General features: G+C 42.0%; 1 non-coding gene across 1 annotated transcript; it reads right to left on the bottom strand.

The window, feature by feature from the left end:
- Positions 1 to 13,792: 13,792 nt before the first annotated feature.
- On the bottom strand, positions 13,793 to 13,865 carry trnat-ugu (transfer RNA threonine (anticodon UGU)). The gene has a single exon. It is a non-coding gene; the product is annotated as a tRNA-Thr (tRNA).
- Between the last annotated feature and the right edge of the window lie 3,720 nt (positions 13,866 to 17,585).

Here is a 17,585-nt window from a genome sequence, read left to right as displayed (position 1 = left end):
GCAATGATATACCATCCCATTTGGCTTGCACTTAGTGGGACTATCATTTGTTTTTCAGCAGAACAATGACCTCCAGGTTGTGTAAGGGCTATTTGACCAAGAAGGAGAGTGATGGAGTGCTAATCTAAAATCTAAAATATATTTTGATTTGTTTAACACTTTTTTGGTTGCTACATGATTCCATATATAATACTTTATAGTTTTCATGTCTTCACTATTATTGTACAATGTATAAACTTGTTTTAAAGAATAAAGAAAAACCCTTGAATGAGTAGGTGTTAGTGGATTCGGTTATTTCAGCCACAACCGTTGATGACAGGTGTAGAAAATTGAGCACACAGCCATGAAATCTCCATAGACAGACATTGGCAGTAGAATGGCCTACATGAATTGCTTGGTGACTTTCAACATGGCACTGTCACAGGATGCCACCTTTCCAACAAGTCAGTGTGTCAAATTTCTGCCCTGCTCGAGCTGCCCCGGTCAACTGTAAGTGCTGTTATTTTGAAGTGGAAACTTCTAGAAGAAACAACGGCTCAGCTGAGAAGTGGTAGGCCACACAAGTTCACAGAACGGGATCGCAGAGTGCTGAATTCTTGTATTTATACATGATTTATTTAACTAGGCAAGTCAGTTAAGAACTGAAATTCTTATTTACAATGACATCCTACCAAAAGGCCTCCTGCGTGGACAGGGGATTAAATTATTTTTTATAGAGGACAAAACACACATCACGACAAGAGAGACAACATAACATTACATTAAGAGAGACCTAAGACAACAATATAGCATAGCAGCAACACAATATGACAACAACATGGTAGCAACATAACATGGCAGCAGCACAACATGGTAGCAGCACAAAACATGTTACAAACATTGGGCACAGACAACAGCACAAAGGGAAAAAATAGAGACAACAATACATAACGCAAAGCAGCCACAACTGTCAGTAAGAGTATCCATGATTGAGTCTTTGAATGAAGAAATTGAGATAGAACTGTCCAGTTTGAGTCTTTGTAGCAGCTCATTCCAAGGTACAGGACTGCAGGCAGGCTCAGGGTCAGGCAGATGGGCTCAGCGTCAGAACAGGCAAGGGTCAAAACCAGGAGGGTGAGGAAAGGGGGAGTTGGAAAAAGCAGGCGCAGAGACAAAACGCTGGTTGACTTGACAAACAAGACGAACTGGAACAGACAGACAGAAAACACAGATAGAAATACAGAGGGGAAATTGGGGAAGATGGGTGACACCTGGAGGGGGGTGGAAACAAGCACAAGTGAAACAAATCAGGGTGTGACAGGGGCAGCAACCTTAAAAAGAAAGGGTCTAAACCATCTGATCCAGATGGTTCGACCATGATCTTGCAGAGTTACTCCACCTTAAAAAACATGTTGAAAAATGTGAGAGCATCTCCCTCTCTTTTAAAGTACGTAGCGTGTAAAAATTCCTCGGTTGCAACACTGCACAAGAACAGTTGTCGGGTGGTTCATGAAATGGGTTTCCATGGCTGAGCAGCCGCACACAAGCCTAACATCACCATGTGCAATGCCAAACGTCTGCTGAAGATATGAAAAAAGGCCGCCGGAGAAGAAGGCTGATGTTTTACGTGTCCCCAACCGATTGTGTTATTTTTAAACGTATTTTGTACATAAAGTTGCCGCTACCGTCTCTTATGACTGAAAATAACTTCACGATATCAGGACTGCGATTACTCACCACGGACTGACAGAATCCTTTTTTTCCTTTAATGAGTCTGACAACACGAATGATATAGTGCTTTCTCTGGAACAGGCCCAAATCCAAGTGATTTGAGTGAAGAGGAGGCAGAGAAAAAGGGGCCAGAGGGCAGGCTGCCTTCTGAGAATTCATAGGCGATCGAATAAACCTCCACTTCCTTGCATTCTACTAGAAAACGTGCAATCTTTGGAGAATAAAATAGATGACCTACACGGAAGATTAAACTACCAACGGGACATTCAAAACTGTAATACTCTATGCTTCACGGAGTCGTGGCTGAACGGTGGCGTCTGGTAAGACAAGGGGTGGCAGACTATGTATTTTTGTGAATAACAGCTGGTGCATGACATCTAAGGAAGTCTCGAGCTATTGCTCGCCTGAGGTGGAGTATCTCATGTTTAGCTGTAGACCACACTATCTATCTAGAGAGTTTTCATCTGTATTTTTCACAGCTGTTCACAGACTGAGGCTGGAACTAAGACAGCATTGAATGAGATGAATTCCGCAATAAGCAAACAAGGAAACGCACACCCAGGGGCAGCAATCCAAGTCGCCAGGGATTTTAATCCAGGAAAACTTAAATCCGTTTTACCAAATTCCTATCAGCATGTTAAATGTGCAACCAGAGGGGGAAAGAAACTCTGGACCACATTTACTCCACACACAGAAAAACATTCAAAGCTCTCCCTCGCCCTCCATTTGGCAAATCTGACCATAATTCTATACTCCTGATTCCTGCTTACAAGCAACAATTTAAGCAGGAAGCACCAGTGACTAGATCAATAAAAAAGTGGTCAGATGAAGCAGATGCTACAGGACTGTTTTGCTAGCACAGACTGGAATATGTTCCGGGATTCCTCTGATGGCATTGAGGAATACACCACATCAGTCATTGGCTTCATCAATAAATGCATCGATGACGTTGTCCCCACAGTGAACGTACGTACATACTCCAACCAGAAGCCATGGATTACAGGCAACATCAACACTGAGCTAAAGGCTAGAGCTGCCGCTTTCAAGCAGCGGGACTCTAACCCGGAAGCTTATAAGAAATCCTGCTATGCCCTCCGACGAACCATCAAACAGGCAAAGCATCAATATAGGACTAAGATCGATTCGTACTACACCAGTTCTGACCCTCGACAGATGTGGCAGGGCTTGCGAACCATTATAGACTGCAAAGGGAAGCACACCCAAGAGCTGCCCATTGACATGAGCCTACCAGATGAGCTAAACTACTTCTATGCTCACTTCAAGGGAAATAACACTGAAACATGCATGAGAGCACTAGCTGTTCCGGAAGACAGTGTGATCACACTCTCCCTTACCACCCCCAGGTGGTAAGGGTAGGTAACAACACATCCGCTATGCTGATCCTCAACACAGGGGCCCTCAGGGGTGCGTGCTCAGTCCTGTAATCTCTGTTCACTCATGACTGCATGGCCAGCTGTCTCCCTGTTTCATTACAATGGCCGCCCCATCTGTTAGACCTAGTGGTTTGTCTTTTGAACAACAGAAAGAACTGCTTGTTACAACTAGAGCATGATCATGTAAAGTATGAAAAGGAATTGTTATTTAACCAGGATTTGGAGCGTGCAAAAATCAAGTTGCAACAAGAGCGGCTACAGTTGGTTAGGGAAGGAAAGCTCTCAGGGGAGATTTTGCTCTGGGAAGGTGAGAAAGATTTCGCGGTCTTACCCCAGACTCATTAGATATTGTTGGAAACTTACGGTTGCTGCCAAAATGTAATGAAAAGGACCCTGAGACGTTCTTTTCCTTGGAGCTTGTTGCTGACGCGCTCTCTCGTGCCCCCTGTTCCAGAATGTCAATGTGACTGACCATTGTTTATTTTGTTTGGTATTGTCCTATTCTGTCGCTCCTGTCTGCTCCCTTCTGGTCTCGTTTTCTTCTTTCCTCTTAAAGGTAGCTTCCTGTGAGCAAAGGTTGCTGAGGTCTGGAGAGGATGAGGTTGGCTGGGGCAAGTGGAAGTGTGAACACGTACCTCCTCATGGATTTGGGATGCAGCCTGGGTCATTTGGGACGCATGGCTGGGTCATTTGGGCCGCATGCCTGGGTCATTTAGGACGTAAGCCTGGGTCATTTTGGGACGCAGGCTGGGTCATTTGGAACGCAGGTGGGTCATTTGGGACGCATGCCTGGGTCATTTTGGGACGCATGGCTGGGTCATTTTGGGATGCATGGCTGGGTCATTTGGGACGCAGGATGGGTCATTTGGTACGCATGCCTGGGTCATTTGGGATGCATAATTGGGTCATTTTGGAACGCATGGCTGGGTCATTTTGGGATGCATGGCTGGGTCATTTTGGGACGCATGGCTGGGTCATTTGGGACGCATAGCTGGGTCATTTGGGACGCAGAGTGGGTCATTTGGGACGCAGAGTGGGTCATTTGGGACGCATGGCTGGGTCATTTGGGATGCATGGCTGGGTCATTTGGGACGCAGGTGGGTCATTTGGGACGCATAATTGGGTCATTTTGGAACGCATGGCTGGGTCATTTTGGGACGCATGGCTGGGTCATTTTGGGACGCATGGCTGGGTCATTTGGGACGCAGGCTGGGTCATTTGGGACGCAGGTGGGTCATTTGGGACGCATGGCTGGGTCATTTGGGATGCATGGCTGGGTCATTTGGGATGCATAACTGGGTCATTTTGGAACGCATGGCTTTGTCATTTTGGGACGCATGGCTGGGTCATTTTGGGATGCATGACTGGGTCATTTTAGGATGCATGGCTGGGTCATTTTGGGATGCATGGCTGGGTCATTTTGGAACGCATAACTGGGTCATTTTGGAACGCAGGTGGGTCATTTGGGACGCATGGCTGGGTCATTTTGGGACGCATGGTTGTGTCATTTGGGACGCAGGTGGGTCATTTGGGACGCATGGCTCTGTCATTTGGGACGCATGTGGGTCATTTGGGACGCATGGCTGGGTCATTTTGAGACGCATGGCTGGGTCATTTTGGGATGCATGGCTGGGTCATTTTGGGACGCAGACTGGGTCTCCTGCTAGGATCCAGGGCAGTATTTTGTTTATGTGTGACTGGTATGGTGTTCAGGGGTCCTTGTTGGTCCCCAGTTTTATAGGAGGGGGGTGGGGGGAGTGTCCCACTATGTCTGCCAAATTCTTTCCCTTTGCCCTTATCTTCCTTAATAGGATGTCAGTGGGTGGAACTGCGAGGGTCGTCAGCGAAATGGGATACAACTGGGTTCGGGTGTGTCCCGGGATAAATACACCTCTTCCCCATTCATTGAGGAGACTCTCTCCATCTCCACACACTGTTGGATTTTGGTTGTGGAATTTTTGTTTGCTTTGGCATCTTTCAACATATCAATGCACACAACCACTCACTTACACTACTGATTACTGACTACACACACCATTGTTAATTATTTAGGTTACTTCAGTTAATAAATATATTTTTGCTATTCCTTATCTCCACATTGTCTCCCTTTTTGTTATGGACTTCTAACCGGTTCGTGACACAGGTGAATGACATCATGTACAACAAACCTTTTGATTTGCTCATGTCATATGGAGCAAAGGATTTTTTTAGTTCATTGTCCCATACTGTCACTTGATCAATTTAAGCCAGGGCTGGGACTTATGGTTAGGTTGTGAGAAACATATGTATTTTTAGTGTAAATGTCAGCATTCTCCAACAAACTTATTGATTTGCTCATGTCATATGGAGCAAGACTACATTCTACTCTCACTTGATAACAGTTTAAGCCAGGGCTGGGACTTATGGTTTGGTCATAATAAAAATATTTGAATGTTGAAACAGCTTTGCTTGAGTTTATTGTGAAATTCCAAGTGGTTTTACAAAATATAATTTCAATTTACATGGGGGAAGAGTAAATAAATTAACACTGAATAGAGTAAACACATTTTTACTCTAATAGGAGTCACCCTAGATCAACACAAGTGAGTGTCACTATAACACTCAGTGTTGATTACCTCTTAGTGTTACATTTTTATCAACACTGGCCAGTGTAGTGCAGTGTTAACGTTTTGCACTCCTCAGTGTTAAATCAACACTAGAAATGTAACACTTTGATCAGTGGACTTTTTACTCTGTGTAGAGTGGGACCATATGTACTCGCTGACAGTGTTAAATTTAACACTTAGTGTTGATTTAACACTTTCAAATTGACTGTGACCCATCAAGGAGAGACATGGCGATCTTTACCGCTGCAGGTGTTGTAAGGAGTACTTTGTGTGGACCAAACCAACACTGTACCAACTAGAGGTCAACCAATTAATCGGAATGGCCAAATAATTAGGGGCAATTTCAAGTTTTCATAACAATCGGTAATTGCCATTTTTAGACACCGATCATGGCCGATTACATTGCACTCCACGAGGAGACTGGCAGGCTGACTACCTGTTACATGAGTGCAGCAAAAAGCCAAGGCAAGTTGCTAGCTAGCATTAAACTTATCTTATAAAAAACTATCAATCTTAACATAATCACTAGTTAACTACACATGGTTGATGATATTACTAGTTTATCTAGCTTGTCCTGATTTACATATAATCGATGACGTGCCTGTTAATTTCTCATCGAATCACAGTCTACTTCGCCAAACGGGTGATGATTTAACAAGCGCATTCGCGAAAAAAGCACTGTCGTTGCACCAATGTGTACCTAACCATAAACCTCAATACCTTTCTTTAAAATCAATACACAAGTATATATTTTTAGACATGCATATTTAGTTAATATTGCCTGCTAACATGAATTTCTTTTAACTAGGGAAATTGTGTCACTTCTCTTGCGTTCTGTGCAAGCTGAGCCAGGGTATATGCAGCAGTTTGGGCCGCCTGGCTCGTTGCGAACTGTGTGAAGACCATTTCTTCCGAACAAAGACCGTAATTAATTTGCCAGAATTGTGCATAATTATGACATAACATTGAAGGTTGTGCAATGTAACAGCAATATTTAGACTTAGGGATGCCACCCGTTAGATATAATATGGAACGGTTCCGTATTTCACTGAAAGAATAAACGTTTTGTTTTTCGAAATGATAGTTTCCGGATTTGACCATATTATGACCTAAGGCTCGTATTTCTGTGTGTTATTATGTTATAATTAAGTCTATGATTTTATATTTGATAGAGCAGTCTGACTGAGCGGTGGTAGGCAGCAGCAGGCTCATAAGCATTCATTCAAACAGCACTTTCCTGCATTTGCCAGCTGCTCTTCACTGTGCTTCAAGCATTGAGCTGTTTATGACTTCAAGCCTATCAACTCCTGAGATTAGGCTGGTGTAACCGATGTGAAATGGCTAGCTAGTTAGCGGGGTGCATGCTAATAGCGTTTCAATCGGTGATGTCACTCGCCTCATTCTTGAAGTAGTTGTTCCCCTTGCCGCGGCTTTTGTGGAGCGATGGGTAATGATGCTTCGAGGCTGTTGTCGATGTGTCCCTGATTCGAGCCCAGGTAGGGGCGAGGAGAGGGACGGAAGCTATACTGTTACACTGGAAATACTATAATGCCTATAAAAACATCCAATAGTCAAAGGTATATGAAATACAAATGGAATAGAAAGAAATAGTCCTATAATTCCTATAATAGCTACAAAACTTCTTACCTGGGAATATTGAATACTCATGTTAAAAGGTACCACCAGCTTTCGTATGTTCTCATGTTCTGAGCAAGGAACTTAAACGTTATCTTTTTTACATGGCACATATTGCACTTTTACTTTCTTCTCCAACACTGTTTTTTGCATTATTTAAACCAAATTGAACATGTTTCATTATTTATTTGAGGCTAAATTTATTTTATTTTATTGATGTATTATATTAAGGTAAAATAAAAGTGTTCATTCAGTATTGTTGCAATTGTCATTATTACAAATAAATAAATAAAAATATAAAATCTGCCGATTAATCGGTATCGGCTTTTTTGGACCTCCAATAATCAGTATCGTCGTTATAATCATGATCGGTCAACCTCTAGTCCAAGCACCCCCGCCTGGTCAATCTGGATGCACACTCAATCTCCAGAATTCAGCCCGTGCCCTTGGTTATCTCTGCTTTCACCTGAGGATTTACACACTGCAACCCATGGATCATTTCCTGACAACATACTCTTATGGCAAGATCACTAATTTGTGACATTTGAATAACAGCCTCCCCTCTGTACTCCCATCGGTCTCCCAGTTACCAGTTACTAAGCCATGTGGCACGAGTCCTCAAACTGTTATCCCAACAATGCTACTAAAATAACCCGTGCTACTACTAACATGGCCCATGCCTATTGCCTCCTTCAATTACGGTCCCTACAGCGACTGACGTGAGAATAACTCCTGCACGTAATCTGTCAAGTGTTCTGTTATGAGAATTATGTTCTCATGTTCATTAACCAATTCAATTATTCAATTCAACTACTCAGTCTGCAATATCAGGATTTGTAGGATACTGATAGAAATTAAAACAGAGACCCAGCTAAAATAGTTAAATATTTATTCACAGGAACGTTCTAAAGTCAAGAATACAAAACAATTAATTTTATACTGGCTTCTCACGCACACATTCACCCCACCATACGCACACACATTGACGCTAACATTAGCACACAATGTCCCGCTACGCACACACATTCACACAAACCAGCTGACAAAGATAAGGGGATTCCGTGAGACTTACTCCCCCTCCTCCATCGTGATAGGAAGACTGGGAAGTACTCTCAGTGGCCCCAGCCAAGGTCGGCCCTGAATCATGCTCAGACAGTCTGTCTGTTATTCAAATGAGGTTTATAGACATATTGTACAGACTATGGTCATACATAATTCTAATCAATTTCATACTCATAGGATTATACGGCTTCAGGGTTCAGAGTGGATTATTCTAGTCATTCATATAAATTCCATCAACATGTTCGCTTGCTGTTAGAAATTGGGAAAGATATTAATCAGTTGGAAGAATATCCAACCTAACAAAAGAATCACAGTTTCTTGAAAGTTTACCACAGTGTCTGAAATGCCACCACTATCTCTTCTATTCTCACCATAACCTTAATCTATGAGCTCCCACAGATCTCCCCTGCAGTCACGTTCCCTCCCACATAACAACTCCATGTAAACATTGTCTCAAACACCTCACCTCCTGCTACAGACACATTTGCACATACACTACCATCTAACCCATAACACACTTGTCACTACTCCTCATGTACTTCTTCAGTTATAAACATGCTAAAACATAAATAAATTAGTGAATATATATCAGTCCCTTCTCTGGAACAATAATCACTCATGTTCCACAAAACCTAAAAACATATTGACTTGAAAAGGAAAGAGAAAAAAAGTACATGTTTAATCATTTCACACCACCCATTAATACATTTAACATTCAAATTCTGATTACTCGGTAAAACAAAAGAGAACAAAAAAGCTTGGAACAACCATGAAAGTTATCATCCAGTGATCTCACTAACAAACAACCTCCCTGTCGGAGGACACTTACAGATAAGGTTTCTGGAGCCTCCCTCGGCCAAATGCATTTTAGCATCGCCCCCACCTCTCACCGTTTTGTAGCAACTCTCTCTCGCTGTATCCAAATCATAACTAAAATATTTGATAAATTATCCAACCCATATTTTAAATTACAGTCCTTAGTGCTTACTTTGAGTATAGGACTCGAATTCCAGCTTCTAAACAGAGCACACATCATCCCTGTTAGAATGTACAATTATAAATGAAACCTTTTATTGCCGGTAATAACTCTTCTCCTTATAGCCCACCTTTGTCCCTGTTATCCTATCAAGAATGGCCTGGTAATGAAAGATCAGTATCTCAACAGATCCTTAGTCTAAATTGTTCGCAGTGTGTAGACCACCCCCATACTTGTTCCAGGATTTATCACTCTAGCCTGTCTTTTTCAGATATCGTTTACAGTTCATCTTCCCAACGGCACATGTAACTCTTGCCAACATCCAAATAGATACATCCGTTTCTCCCACGTACACAAATCTCTCACCTGAGCTGTTCTGAGCACTCTGATTTATGGACTCAGATAGAAGTGTTAAAAAGTCACTGGCGCATCGTTGCTCTTTCTTCAGCCGGTTAGGGAGGGTTGACACATACTGTTTGTGGTCAAATTATTCCTATTAAGACACGATCTGAAGTCACCTTCCATGATAACCTCAAAAAAGCACAGATAAGAACAACAGTTTAGTTCAATTCAATTCTGTTTCAGGAAATCCAGACAAGCATTGACAATATGAAGAATTATTACATTAACCTTTTCTTAATAACATTATCTATACGACAAATGTCAACGAGCATAAACTACTGTTATTGCTAAAATAATTTTCAACATTAGTCCATACTCCCTTATTCTACTAGCGACCTCTCTGAAGAGTTACCAGATCATGAAGTTAGCACCATAACCCCTCGCATAATCCCACACTCAAGTATCCCAATCTGGTGAAATTTGTAACGAAACATAAACACAAAATGAAATCAGCAATTCCTGACATTTAATCCTCGTAAAAATTCCCTGTCTTAGGTCAGAAAGGATCACCACTTTATTTTAAGAATGTGAAATGTCAGAAAAATAGTAGAGAGAATGATTTATTTCAGATATTTCTTTCATCACATTCCCAGTGGGTCAGAAGTTTACACACATTCAATAGGTATTTGGTAGCATTGTCTTTAAATTGTTTAACTTGGGACAAACGTTTCAGGTAGCCTTCCACAAGCTTCCCACAATAAGTTGGGTGAATTTTGGCCCATTCCTCCTGACAGAGCTGGTGTAACTGGTTAGGTTTGTAGGCCTCCTTGCTCGTACACGCTTTTTCAGTTCTGCCCACAAATTGTCTATAGGATAGAGGTCAGGGCTTTGTGATGGCCACTCCAATACCTTGACTTTGTTGTCCTTAAGCCATTTTCCCACAAATTTGGAAGTATGCTTGGGGTCATTGTCCATTTGGAAGACCCATTTGCGACCAAGCTTTAACTTCCTGACTGATGTCCCTCATGATGACCTCTATTTTGTGAAGTGTAACAATCCCTCCTGCACCAAAGCACCCCCACAACATGATGCTGCTACCCTCGTGCTTCATGGTTGGGATAGTGTTCTTCGGCTTGCCTACCTTCCCCTTTGTCCTCCAAACATAACAATGGTCATTATGGCCAAATAGTTCTATTTTTGTTTCATCAGACTGGAGGACATTTCTCCAAAAAGTACAATCTTTGTCCCCATGTGCAGTTACAAACCAGTCTGCCTTTGTTATGGCGGTTTTGGAGCAGTGGCTTCTTCCTTGCTGAGCGGCCTTTCAGGTTATGTCAAGATAGGACTAGTTTTACTGTGGATATAGATACTTTTGTACCCGTTTCCTCCAGTATCTTCACAAGGTCCTTTGCTGTTGTTCTGGGATGGATTTGAACCAAAGTACGTTCACCTCTAGGAGACAGAACGCAACTCCTTCCTGAGCGGTATGACGGCTTCGTGATCCCATGGTGTTAATACTTGCGTACTATTGTTTGTACATATGAATGTGGTACCTTCAGGTGTTCATTGCTCCCAAGGATGAACCAGACTTGTGGAGGTCTACAATTATTTTCTGAAGTAATGGCTGATTTCTTTTGATTTTTCCATGATGTCAAGCAAAGACGCACTTAGTTTGAAGTTAGGCCTGGAAATAAATCCACAGGTGCACCTCCAGTTGACTCAAATTATGTCAATTAGCCTATCAAAAGCTTTTAAAGCCATGACATCATTTTCTGGAATTTTCCAAGCTGTTTAAAGGCACAGTCAACTTAGTGTATGTAAACTTCTGAACTCATCTCTCATGGCTCCCCCTCCCCATAGGGCATAAACCAACCCCTCTCCGTATTGATACTGCTACTACACGTAAATCAAACAATGTTCAAATATCTTATTTTACCATTTTGTTTTTCAACTGATTAGCTTCTAGAACTCTAGTCTTACAAAAACTCACTGCAACTGGGACTTTTGTCCCTTTTACAGACCTTGCAGGGGAATACCCCCACTAGGGATCTTAATACAGAACCTACCCTCCACTGTATTGAAATGTTTCAGCAAAGGCAGCATTACTAGCTCCAGAGCATTGACGCGATAGAACAAACCTCCTTAACGATATGCCTCGATGTAGGTGCAACTGTACGAAATACCAAAGCATTCACTCAAGTTTAAGTTAGACAGTCTTTTTTTATGTTAGTTGTCAAAAAGGGATTTTGATTCTTCTTGATATCCTGTCTCCACCCACTGCAAAGTCAAATCCCATATCCAAACCTCGCAAGATGTTATCAGCATTTTCTCCACACTCCCTGATGATGTGACCATAATGATAACATAAGAGGATATAAAATGAGGTCCCAGAATTTGTACAACGATTTGATTGTATAATTTATGGCGACAAAAGTATGTCAAATGAATCCTTCTCTCTTGTATTATGTTTATCTTGCATAGACCACTAGTTACAATTCATTCACATGCAAACTACTTTGTTTTTCAGGACAAGCTGTATACACATATCACAAATTGCATGAAAAATGTTTATATAAGAAAACTTTTGCACATACTGCATTTCTCCTCACAACTCCATATTACCTTTTGCATTTCATTTAATCCTAGCTTGCACCCTTCTGACAGGGGGTTAGGGGACATTACTTTTGCATTAATCATGCTCAATCTCTAAATAAATGGAATCTACGGATTTCACACGACTGGGAATACAGATATGCATCTGTTGGTCACAGATACCTTAAAAGAAATAAAAGAGCACGCTTTTCCAGCGTGCCAGTGGCTATCAACGGTGAGCATTTGCCCAATGAAGTTGGTTACAATGGCGAACTGCAGTCAGGTCAAGATCCTGGTGATGATGATGAGCATGCAGATGAGCTTCACTGAGATGGTTTGACAGTTTATGTAGAAATGATTTGCTTCTGCAAAACCACATTTTCATCAGCTGTCCGGGTGGCTGGTCTTAGACAATCCAACAGGTGAAGAAGCCGGATGTGGGCTGGGCTGGAGTAGTTACACCTGGTCTGCGTTTGTGAGGCCGGTTGGACGTACTGACGAGGGGAGAGTGAAATAAATGCTCAAGTAGGACTGCTTTCCTACTGCCATATACAATAATCTCTGCCAGAAAAAGATCAATGGAAATAAAATGCAGAAACAAAACAAATCTGTAGTGGTGACATGATCAAATACAACGACATCCACAATTTTCACACATTCATCTCATATGTCAACATTGATTGCATTGTTCTCTCAAGCAAGGCCCTTCCCCCGGGGACAAAGCTCCACACATGCCCCACCCCGGCTCCCGATCCAGGCATTGAAGATGTTAATAAAATATCTTCCCACAGGTGGAACAGTAGGCTAGTCTGGCAAATGTCAATGATGTTCTGTCTGTCCATCAAATTGTGCAGCGTTGAGAGGCAAAAGAAAAATGGTATGTTGCTAATAATCACATTGTTTTACTGCAATGCAAAGTGTAGACAAGACTGCATGTTAGGCTACACAGGTTGTCACAGAGGCAGTGTGTGTAGTGCTACTGGAGCACACATCATCCGGGGTTAAACATATGACCCCTCAAGGAAGGCATGATCTGAACTCACAACCCCTGGTTTACAAGACCAGTGCTCTAACCACTGAGCTATGGAGCCATGACTGAAGGTGTAAAACCCAGTAACTCGCCACAAAAATGTAAAAATATATATAGATAATGTCAATAATGTAATTTCTGTTCTGTTGACACGAGACATAAGCTAATTTCAACGATGTTCTGTCTGTCCATCAAATCGTGCAACGTTGAATGATCATTGAGAGGCAAATTAACAGTTGTATGTTGCTAATAATCACATTGTTTTACTCCAATGCAATGTGTAGACAAGACTGCATGTTAGGCTACACAGGTTGTCACGGAGGCAGTCATTTCTGTTCTGTTGACACGAGTCATAAGCTACTACAACAACATAATTATGGGGAGCAGAATTGAACACAAATCGGGATTGTACTGACCTGGATTAAAACATGTGACCCTTTGGTCAAGGCCCCAGCGAGAATTGAACTCGCGACCCCTGGTTTACAAGACCAGTGCTCTAACCACTGAGCTATGGAGCCTTGCCTACTCACACCTTGAGACAACAGGCATTTACATATTACAATGGATCTTGCCAATTCACAGACAGAAGGCCGCACCTAATGCCACTCACTCCACCACACAGCTGTTAGTGCAGTCTGGCCTCACCAGCTAAACAGGTTGTTAGCATATGAAGCAAAGTCAACTACTCCAGGCTTGAGTGTCTGCTGGTTTTCAATCTTTCTGTTACATCATGATCTACATGAGATTTAGACCAGAAAAACACAATACACATTTTCACATGCCAATTGGACCTGTGCAATAAAACACACACGCACGCACACACACGCACACACACGCACATCTGTGGCACTGTCAGGACTTGCCACTAGAGAGCAGCAACAGACCATAAAATGCTTTTCCATTGCCAGAGAACAGCCTACAAATGATCACTGCATTTTATTGCCTGTTGCTGTGCTCTAGTGGCGTGTCCTAGCAGTGCCACAGAGAGTGTTTATTAGTCACATGCGCAGGGTTGTAGATGTAAATGCAGGGTACAGTGAATATCTTAAACTCCTACAGTGCAGGTCAAAGGGAAGTGAATGAAACAATAGCAACATAATAATAATTACATGTTTACAACTAACATGATAAATGTCCATTGGGTGGGGGCAGGTTAAATGGCAGATGAGGTGGTGGTGGTGGTGGGGTGGGGGGGGGGGGGGTAGGGGGAGCATCAATGTATAAACTTGATCTCCACTATAAAAAGCATCTAGACATTATCTCCCATTTCTTTTAGACTAGCATTTAGTTCTCAACAGCAGAGATTTGTATAAACTGGTCTGTCTCTCTGGCCTTTTCAATATTGAATTGCGATCTCCACCGTCTCATATAAAGTGTGTCAGAACGTGACAGACAGCAAATTGAGCTGGTTGTCATACAGTAGCAACATACAAAACTTTTTTTCAGTTGGCTGGTTAAATCGAAACTTTGTTGCCAAAACTAAAATGGATGAGTAGAACATTTTGGGGCGACAAGACTATGGAATAATTGTGAAAAAGAGATGGCAATAATACACAGGCATGCATATTTGGGGGATACTGAAATGAATGACCTAGAGAAAAGCCACAACAGGGAAAAAAACCCAGTTAAGAATACAAACTGAGCTGTGCGTTGCTTCGAGGGCTGGCTAGCAGAGAAGAAAAAGGTTGTTGACTTCAAAACTGTCACTAAGGAAGAGTTTACCATTGATCTCTGACAGTTTTATGGAAATGTACGAAATGGGGAGGAGTACAGCAGAAGTAGCTATCTGGCACTCCGGAGTGGGCTCAAAGGGTTTCTAAATGACCCAACCACCAGTCGCAGCTAGTGCCTTATGAAGGACACTGAATTTACCACCTCGAATCATGTATTTCTGGCCAACATCAGAACTAAGGCAAGGCAAATATATCACAAACAGCCACCCTCGCATCACTGATAAGGACATGGCCCAGCTCCAAAACTTCCAGGCTCTGAATCCCGGTACACCAAGGGGTCAGGTCCAGAAAGTGTGGCTCGACCTCCAGTTACATCTGGGTCAAAGACGAAAAGAGGGGAACAAACAACTAAAGCCCAACTCATTCCTCGTAAAAACAGACAGGAACAGTCTAAGGTATGTTGTTCATAGCCTGTTTGTTTTATTTCTAAGTTGCACTCGTAATAGGCTACTGGAAAGCAATATTATAACACCGCATTCTCTCTCTCAGAAACGCCACTCTAGCATATAAACGAAGCCATAAAGAATCGTCTGGAACCAAGGGAGAGGAGCAGGGAGTCCATGAGGGGATTCATGTTCGAGCAGCCAGGGAACCCACTATGCCCGGTGGCATGACTGGAGAAATATCTACTGAAATGCCTGAAGAACAGCCTTGCATTTTATCTCCACCCAAGGAGGGGAGTGTACCGGGGACTCGATCTGGTACACGTCAGTGCCGATGGGCGTGAACTATCTGGCAGCACTTCTACCCAAGATCTGCAGGGCAGCGGGAACAGCTACATACACAAATCACAGCATCAGGACCACGACAGTCCAGAAACTGGCCAATGCTGGTTTAGATGTGACGGAGATTTAGTCAGTGAGTGGGCATCGGTACTGAACAAAAAGACTGGGTCGCGTCCATAGACACAGAACAAAAACAATGAATGACTGGGTCGCATCTCCAGCAACCCTAGATTTGTGTCGGGACTATATCTTGTGGAAGGATGAAATAGTACGAATAAATTAATCAAAATATAGTTTGATATTAATATTAATAATATTAATATATTATTTGAATATGTTGGTAACCCGTTGTATAAAAATGATAATGTCCTCGAAGCCAGTGTTCGGCAGATATATTGGGACGGTTTACCGGCCCGAGTCCAACACCCATGCCAATATGTCCTCCAATCACCGGCTTCTCGGGCATTATCACTTAAATGTCCTACACAGTTTTAGTGTAATTTTATGATTTCATGTCTATTGACAGTTTAGTGATGAAAAAAACTGGAAATTGCTTCTCTGATGTTTTCAAGTAGAATCCCTGAGATGACTAATACAAGAAATGATGGATAGTGTAGCTCACACATGCATAATCTATGAGCACAATTACTGCCTTACCTCAATTAGCCACACAATTCCTAGTTTGAAAGCGACTGTTTTCTGGAAGCTGTGCTATTCCATTTTCCCTAGATTTCCCCCCATGTGGACCAGCCCCCTATCAATTTGTGTTCCAGTCAATGAGTTCAGCCCCTCGCTACTTGATTGACAGCTAGCAAGAATCAGAGTAGAGCGAGAGAGAGCGCAATGACGTGGTGCACACATCTGCACATGTGAGATGTAGTACTATATTGTCGGGGACAACTTTTGGTTCATGAGCGCTACTTTCAGAACTACTGGCTAAAAAGTATTCAAAAGTACCGGAAAATCCCTTTAAACTATATGTACAGTAGCACCAAATGTTCCAATACAATAACATTCTAAATGTTGATACTTTCGGTGCTAAATCTCAATCTAGGTTGCCAAACTCACACAGAAACAAGCCTTGGCAGGATAACGAATAGCTTTAACACAGGAATAGTGTAAAACACAAAAACAAGTTGAATCTTACATCTAATGAAGGAATGAATGAGTCATGGGGGTTCTGGTCCTCAAGGGACTCAAGGAGGGAGCTGTCGTTTTCCCCCGTGTTGTCACAATTAATTGTCATTAATGTATTACTCACGGCCTGTTTGCAATTATATTGTGTGGTTTAGTATGGGTATAAGTGATTTTCTGCCTACATTGGTCTGGGTTTAGTTCAGCTGTCCTGTTGCACTTACCCAACATGACCACTTGAGGGTATCAAACATCCACAGGAGTGTCTGCTTTCTCCACCACACACTGAATACAGAAAACACAATGTTTTAGGTCTGAAAAATACAATTCTACCCCTCAGGGGGAGAAAAGTTGGAAACGCTTCTGGTTATGCGTGTCATATCATTTGAAGCGCATTCTTTTAAGTTACTCATGTTTATTAGGAAGACAAACGAACGAACTATACACGAATAACTAATAAATACAAAAACAACAAATAGAACGTGAAACCTAATACAGCCTGACTGTTTTTTTTTATTTTTATAAAAAATAATTTATTATCTTCAGTACCATTCATTCTTTACAAATCATAATTTACATACATACACAAATAATGATATTTTTAATTAAACTAATTAAATTAAACTAAACATAAACCCCAAACAAA

The sequence above is a fragment of the Oncorhynchus masou genome, chromosome 30, assembly GCF_036934945.1.
Source record: "Oncorhynchus masou masou isolate Uvic2021 chromosome 30, UVic_Omas_1.1, whole genome shotgun sequence".
NCBI classification, from domain to species: Eukaryota; Metazoa; Chordata; class Actinopteri; order Salmoniformes; family Salmonidae; genus Oncorhynchus; species Oncorhynchus masou.
The sequence above is the reverse complement of the archived record's forward strand: the minus strand, read 5'-3'. Positions and strand labels throughout refer to the sequence as shown.